At 35.8% G+C, this 8,301-nt stretch overlaps 1 pseudogene; it reads right to left on the reverse strand.

The window, feature by feature from the left end:
* Positions 1-3,405: 3,405 nt before the first annotated feature.
* LOC148928656 (agglutinin-2-like) lies at positions 3,406-4,508 on the reverse strand (annotated as a pseudogene).
* Between the last annotated feature and the right edge of the window lie 3,793 nt (positions 4,509-8,301).

Below are 8,301 nucleotides of genomic sequence, written 5' to 3' on the forward strand. Positions count from 1 at the left end.
AACTATGATAATCGGGTTTTGGCATGACACTCCGTGACTTGTAACATCCATAACACGAACATGCTTCGGAATATGAATGAAAATTGCAAGAACCTGTTGTATCCATAACATTCCTACAACTTTATAGTACAGATGAATATGGAATGACGTGAAATATGGTGGTGAGAATTGGAATGAATGATGCCACGATTGAGGGCGGAAGCTCAATCGATAAATCAATAAACTATTTCGAGAACGAAAACGTTGCTACAAGTAATCAAAATAGGGAAATCAAGAGTCAAACTCAAGAAAACAAACTAAACTTTTATTCATCAAAATCGCCTCCTCTAATGCGTATACATCTTATGCCTTTTATAGACAAAATAATTAACTGAAACTAAGCTAAATGATAGACTCAAATCTAACTAAATCTTATTAAAAACAAATGAAACGTAAATACTAACTAAAACTAGACACTAAATAATTAAATAATCCCAAACTAATTCCTAATTCTATTTAGCAAAGAATCCGAAAACTAATTTACAATTCAATCTTTTAGATTATAATAATAAAAACTCTTTTTTTTTAATATCAAACTCATATCTTCACGATTGATCTCCATATCAATCGACCATACTTATCTCTTTCTCTTTGCTTTTGTGTTTATCTTCTCATGTTCAGCCAACTCAATACTTCGGGCCACGATATATTTCCTCTCCTCTTTGTTTGATCGGTGATAACTTTGATTGGTTTATCTTATATGTTCATACAATAATTGTGACATGAGTATTGATGCATGATAGGGAGAGATCGTGGTAAAACTTGAGTCGGATGAACGCAGAACTAATTAGAATAACTAAAGAGTCAGTGAAATCATTATCCTTGAAATTCCTCTATTTGCCTAATTCTATCTTCTTTGATTTTATTGTTTTACTTTATTTATTTATGCTTAGTTAAACCAAATCTCTTGTTTCTCTAGATAGTATTTGACGCTTAGTACATAATAGCCAGTTGCAATTATATTCCCCGTGTTCGATATCCCGGTACTGACCTTTAGCTATACTAGATCTACCCTGTATACTTGCAGGTATTTTTAGTGCTAAAAAATAGTGCATCAGAGGTATGTCAACTCAAGAAGACATTGTATGGACTGAAACAATCCCCGAGAGCATGGTTTAGGAGATTCACGGAAATGAGGAAGAAATACGAGTACACACAGAGCAACTCACACCACACCCTATTCATTAAGAAAAAGGGTGACAAGATCACGTGTTTGATTATATATGTAGATGACATGCTCATTACCGGAGATGATGGGGAAGAGATAGTCGAGCTGTGGAAGAATTTGTTTCATGAGTTCGAGATAAGGACATTGGTATTCTCAAGTACTTCTTGGGAATTGAAGTGTTGAGGTCAAAGAAAGGGATCTTCATAAATCAAAGGAAGTATGTGCTCGATTTGTTGGCAGAAATTGGAATGGTTGATTGCAAACCAGTGGACACCCCGATGGTACAAAATCATGGACTGCAGATAAAGGAAGGCGCAAGACAGACTAACATGGGAAGATACCAGAGATTGGTCGGGAAGCTTATTTATCTATCCCACACGAGACCAGATATTGCTTATGCAGTGGGAGTCGTGAGTCAGTTCACACGTGCAGCAAGAGGAACACTGCAAGAGGAACACTGAGAGGCAGTCTTGAGGATTATCCGATACTTGAAGGGTACGGCTGAGCATGGGCTCATATTTGAAAAACACGGGCACATGGAAATACACGGTTTCTCCGACGCTGACTGGGCAGGCTACCCGAATGATAGGAAATCGACAGCCGGATATTTAACCTTCTTGTGACGTGGAGAAGCAAGAACCAGAAAGTAGTAGCACTTTCTAGCACAGAAGCATAATTCAGAGGAATTAAGAGTGGATTGACAAAGATATTATGGTTGCGGAGATTGATGACGGAATTGGACCTCGGACCTGCCCTACCTTGTAGACTGTTTTGTGACAACAAGGCGGTCATTAGTATCTCTGAGAACCCGGTTCAACATGATAGAACCAAACATGTGGAAGTTGACATTTCATAAAGGAGAATATTGAAGCAAAAGTGGTGGAAATGCCTTATGTCAAGTCTGAAGATCAGCTGGCGGATATCCTGACAAAGGTAGTAAATTCAAAGTCTTTTCAAGAAGTACTGTGCAAGCTAAGTATCGGGAACCCCATTACTTAGCTTGAGGGTGAGTGTTAGAATAATATCGCACGAAATCAGGGAGAAGATATGCAATTGGTATGGGAATATATTGTACCAAAAATAGAGGAGCAATAATTGTAATTAGGTTTACCATATGAAGATTTCCTTAGTCTATTTAACGTTGTAAACTCTGTATCACATTTACACTGAATAAAAAAGAACCGAGGAAAACGTAGCTGACATGCTAACCAAGACTTTGCCAGCATCCAAACTGAGGCATTCTATGGATCTGGTCAGCTTGATGGAACAGTGAAGGAAGATGGAAATTTGGAGAAGACAATCAGCATTGCTCACTAATGTCCCAAGGTGGAGATTTGTTGGAGTATGGGCCATTATTTCACAAATGGGTGAGCTGGAGCTTGAGCTCATTCTATTACACCAAATTAACTGCCTCACTTTCGCATATAAGGCTCGGAGTTGACGGTTTTCAGCTCAAGAAAGAGTGTGGTGCATTTGTCTTTGTGAGGAAATAGTTGAAAGAGCTCTCGAGTTTGAGCTGATTGATTTCTAGAGTGCATGGTTTGTATTGCGTTTGATTCTTGATTCACTTTCTGTAATCGTTGTGTGTGAATGAGCAATAAAGATTGAGTGCTTTTCCCGTGGATGTAGATCACATTGATCGAACCACGTATACCGTTGTGGTTGTGGTATTTTGGTTACTCGTTCTTGGTTGTTTGTTGTTCGTAGCAATCCGATCAATTCGTAACAGTTGATACGCGATCCGCGATAGACTAAGGAGTTAGAGGAGCCGAAAGAGACGGAGACGGATGGTGTCGGGTCATTCAACACCAGGGAACCGGAGAGCTCAGATCAGCCGGCAAAGGAGAGGCCTTTGCTGCCTCAACCGCGGAAAAAGCCAGATTACTTCGGTGATTTTGTTTAATCACTAGTTATTGATTTCTTTTCCTTTTTCAATTAGAATTATTGTTTTTAATTATTTAAATACTATTTTGGGTCGTTTTTAATTATAAGCTCCTTTTCGGGTTTTTTTTGTTGATTCTTTCTCGAATCGTAGGTCGAATCAACCCTACGGTCCTTAGTATAAAAAGGCTTGTTATTTCACTTTTGCATTTTATGAAATAACCAATTTGCCTTATATTTTATTTGCTTTCTTCTAAACTACCCAAATTCCGGTTGATCGTCGAGGTTCTACGTCCTCGCGATTTCCTTTATCGTCGTTATCTTGTTGAGTACACCAGAGTGGAAGTGAAATACCACGATATGAGGTCGTGAACGACGACTTCCCCTCCAGTGGATGCGGATATTCTGACCTCAACCTTCTGAGGGAGAATGATGCTCAAATCGAACACATAGCTTAGCTCAAAAGGTTCTTTTGAGCCCGCCTTGACTTGAACCCTGATGACTGTTGAATGAAGATTGCTGACTCATAATTGAAAGTATCGGGACTTAGTCTTTGTTGGTTTCAGCTTTAGTTTGACTCATTCTTAGTTAGTTGTTTAATGTTCCTAGTCATTAGCTATATTCTGTTATTGCTGATTTTAAGCTCATTTCAGTTTGTCGTTGTAATCTTCATGCTTAGAGGGCTTATAAATAGCACCTCATATTAGTGGAATAAACAAGTCAATTTGGAGTCATCTTCTGATATACACTTTTAGACTACGAATATTTCTATCTCTTGTTGTTCTCTGCTTTCTATTTCCAACAATGACTTTGGTAGCTTCCTCGTAGTTGATGCGGGCAGTCACCTCCTGCCTAATAAGTGCGGTGCCGGCGTTGATTTTCTTTTTGGAAACATTTGATCCAATGTCAATCCCAACATGAGGGTATCCCGGATCCACTCCGGGGTTGGTGAAGATGTCGAATTCCACCACGAAGACCGATGGATTTATACCTGATTAGTCAAAGATTCCAAACTTGCCGCCGGTCTAACCGACTGGAGTGCCAACGGGCTCGATGAAGAAGGTGAAGCCATCAGCTGGGACGTCTGTGTCGCCGACTTTGGAATTGATGATGAATGTTACGATGGTTTCGAGGTCCACCTGTGCTTCGGCTTCCCAAAATGTGATTGGGTGGGAATACACGGCTCGGCCAACTCGGTACTTTAACGGGTTGGCCCAGTCGTCTCGTTGGTGTTCGTCAAGCGGAGGTAGGTGGAGTCGTATGGGAAGTGGGCGTCGCCTTGGTAGAGTAGGTCGGTCGGCTGCGGGCCGTTGAAATCATATTGGAAGGAGGTCGTCTGCGCCCGCACCGTGTTGGCGGTGGCAAGGAGCAAGGCTATGCAGGAAAGGAGTGGAATTAGGGTTTGGAAAAGCTTGGCCATGATTTACTTTGGTTTTGCTTTGAATGTGGTCGATGCTTGTGGCCTCACTAGCTTATTTATAGTAGTCTAGTGCTTATTATTTATCTCATATTTTCTGATACAGATTTTTTTATAGGTAAATAGGTATAAAATTTATAGATTGTTTTTACGGTATATTCAAATCCAAGACCGGTGCATTCGAATCCGAGATTTTTAGTCTCAAACATTACCACATTATAATTAGGCAAACTCATGCACATGTCACTCATGATATAAATTCTTTTTATTTACTACTACTCCATCTTATACACTTTTTTATTAACTGAGTAATCATTTTACAACTTACGCATTTAGGGATTGTCTACATAAAGTAATCATTTTATTAACTGCATTTAGTGATATTAATATATTAGATATGTCATGATACCAATATAAATAGTGTGGGGAAGTTGAAACATCACTATACATGCATCAAAGAGTCGTAATGTTAGTATTTAAAATTTATGTTTATATTTAATAAAAGGGAAATAATTTTTTTACATTATTACATGTGGTTTAAGTAGTAATTGTGCACTATATTTTACTTTTCATTAAATTTACTATCATTTATATATGTACTCCACTCGTTCGGTTAGAAATGAAACATTTGTTTTCCGGTATGTGATTTTATGTAGTGTTGTATTGTGGATTAATGAGGAGAGAATAAAGTAAGAGAGATGAAAAAATAGAGATAATATTTTTCATTTTAGAAAATATTTCATTTTGAATGAGATAATACAAATAAAAAAATATTTCATTTTTAATAGGATATAGGGAGTATTTTATTGCCTTTATATTAAATTGCTTATTAATTACACATATTCAAGAATATGCTCTATAATGATGCACGCATAGGAGTAATTTATTTGGCAATAGGGGACCCGCATGTTTATAATGGAAAATTTATTTTATTTCTCTCCCTTTTATTATATCTATTTTAGGATATTACTTTAAAATTTTATTGGTTTTATATATTTAGTGTACATCTTATCTATTTCCTCCGTCCAATAAAAGATGTCACACTTTCCTTTTTAGTTTATCCCACAAAAAATGTCACATTTCTATTTTTAGAAAAAAGTTCTCTCTCACATAAATATAAAAATGATATTTTCTCTCTCCATTTAACACACAAAACAAAACCTTCTAAAATCTCGTGCGCCGTCCCACAAATGTGATATCTTTTGTGGGCCGGACAGAGTATCAAATAACAAAAGCCCTTTTTTGAAAGGGCTAGGTTCTTATCAAGAGAATGACTTGGATTGGGCCGGCAGAAATGATATCTTTAAACTTGATTATCACATTTACAACAGCAAGCCCAGGAAAATTACTTAAATTGGAGGATTCTTTCGAATTGTGTTACACAAATAACTCAGATAACGTGATTGGAGCCCAAATGCTCGACAAATGGCCTGATAGATGTATAAGTGTAACAAATGGCCTGCACCTAAGTTTGAAGCCCCGTTCTCATAATTCTCAAGATGATGACCTTGAAGAGGCAGACTATTTTGAACCCAATAACCCATCCATTTTCTTCCTATCAGCGGAAAGAGACTGTGGCTTTGGGTGGTGCTCCCCCCCCAACACTTGTATACAAAAGAGACAGTGACGGTGACGGTGACGGTAGAAACATGGAGAAGAGAGAAGGAGGTCGGGTTAGGGTTATAATGTGTAGAGGTGAAGAAGAGTCCGATCCTCTCACCTATATGGTTTTGGGTTGGAATTCTTTTTGAAAATGTTTTGGTCCGAATATAGTTTTAAATAATTTAGGACTTGGGCTAAGAAAATAGTTGAATTAATATTAGTAGATAATTGAATATATGATGAAAAATCTCTAAATTAAAATGGACTAATCTTGATAGACGGACCAAATAAAAAAATAAAACTATTTCTTGAAGATGGAATGCATATATATAAATGACAAAACATCTATCGATGTATATGTAAACATATTAAGCCTTTGAAATACGGTGCATATATTATTTACACGAACAATTACTTTTACTTCAGTAAAATAATTACGAAACACAACAAATATCACTTTTCATTACTCTCTCTGTTCCAATTAAAATAACACATTTTTCTTTTTAACTTGTCCCAATTAAGATGACAAATTTCTATTTTGGTAATTTTCTTTCTCCAATTAACACACCCAACCATTTTTTTCTCTTTTCAATTAAATATTCACTCTCTCTCCCTCTCTATTTGATACTTACACCCACTCTTTTTCTTTCCAATTAACCACATTAAACAACTCCCAAAATCTAATGTCGGCTAAGAAATGTGTCATCTTAGCCGGGACGGAGGAGTAATAAGAATGAACTACACCATTAGTCCCTAACGTTTGAGGTTGTTTCACCACAGATCCCTTACAAAAATAAATATTGCCTGACACCCCTAGGCCCTAACCAAAGACATAATCACAAATGGGGCCTTTTCAGCCACTTTTTGGACGAAAAATGCTCAAATCACTGGGCATTTTTGGCGGTCCCTAAATTCGCTGAAATATGAATTCGTCACATTTTTGTCATCAACTTCTTATGTGATTTCCTAATAAGCCCTGATACTTATACGTAATTCAAGTCTTGTCATTATTTGACCGAATAAAATTTCTCATATCCCTCTATTTCTAGTTAGCAGTAAAATATATACTCCCTCCGTCCCGCTTTAGCAGTCCCATTGACTTTTCTTCCCTCTTTTTGTAAAAATGATAAAAAATAGTTAAAATGAAGAAATGGTAAAGTAAGAGAGACAATAATGTAGATAAGACTCTTCTCTATATTATTCTTTCTCTTAATTTACCATTTCTTATATTTAACTATTTTTTACCATTTTTACAAAAAGAGGGCAGAAAAGTCAATGAGACTGCTAAAGTGGGACGGAGGGAGTACTAGTTATATCATGTAGGGAATTCATTAAGAAACAACGGATATTATGAAAAAGTGAAGTTATCTATGTAATAACATCTAAATCAATGATACAATAATTATTTTATTGAAAACACTGCCATTTAAAATATTACTTCATTATGTATCATCGAACTAATTTGTTATTCTAAGCCTAACTTTAAGACGACTTTTATGATTGATATTTTAATTGAGAAGTTTAATTTAGCTCAACTTGAAATTTTCAACATCGTACATATTCAATCTTTAGATATGTTTAATTTCTTGTCATTCATGATAAAATTGAAACATGAGTAATACTTTAAAAATACAAGCATGATATTAGCTATTTTTTTTATCAGAGGGTGTATATTTATAAATTCATGGACTACTGGTGTAGTTTTATCGATTAATTAAAATAATTCTATTTATATTTACTATTCCTTCCATCACATGATACTTGAGTCGTATTCCATTTGGATCGTTCTAAGTTACTCGAGTCATTTCCCCTTATGGCTAAAAACAAAACATTTAATCTTACTTATTGTTACTTCTCTTTTTTACTTCACTTGAACTATATTATTTTATCTCTCTTTAACTCGTTAAACATAACTTTCTTAAATCTCGTGGTAAAAAAATATAGTCCGAGTAATAAGAGACTGAGGAGTATACATATCCAGAATCACAGCCACTTATAAATAGCAATGGTCAACTGCAGGGATTAGCTAGGCTTAAGTGGTACTCCATCTATCTGTTCTAAAAAAACTGAATCATAATACCTTTTTTTTTACTATTCCATTATAGTTAAAAGTTTTTTTTTTCTAAAATACTAATATACTTTAGTTCACTTACTTTAATCTTTTTCTTATTTTATTTTATTAACTCTTTAATTA

This window comes from Salvia hispanica, chromosome 4 (genome assembly GCF_029641045.1).
Source record: "Salvia hispanica isolate PSC_SH4W2 chromosome 4, Shi_PSC_v1, whole genome shotgun sequence".
NCBI lineage: Eukaryota > Viridiplantae > Streptophyta > Magnoliopsida > Lamiales > Lamiaceae > Salvia > Salvia hispanica.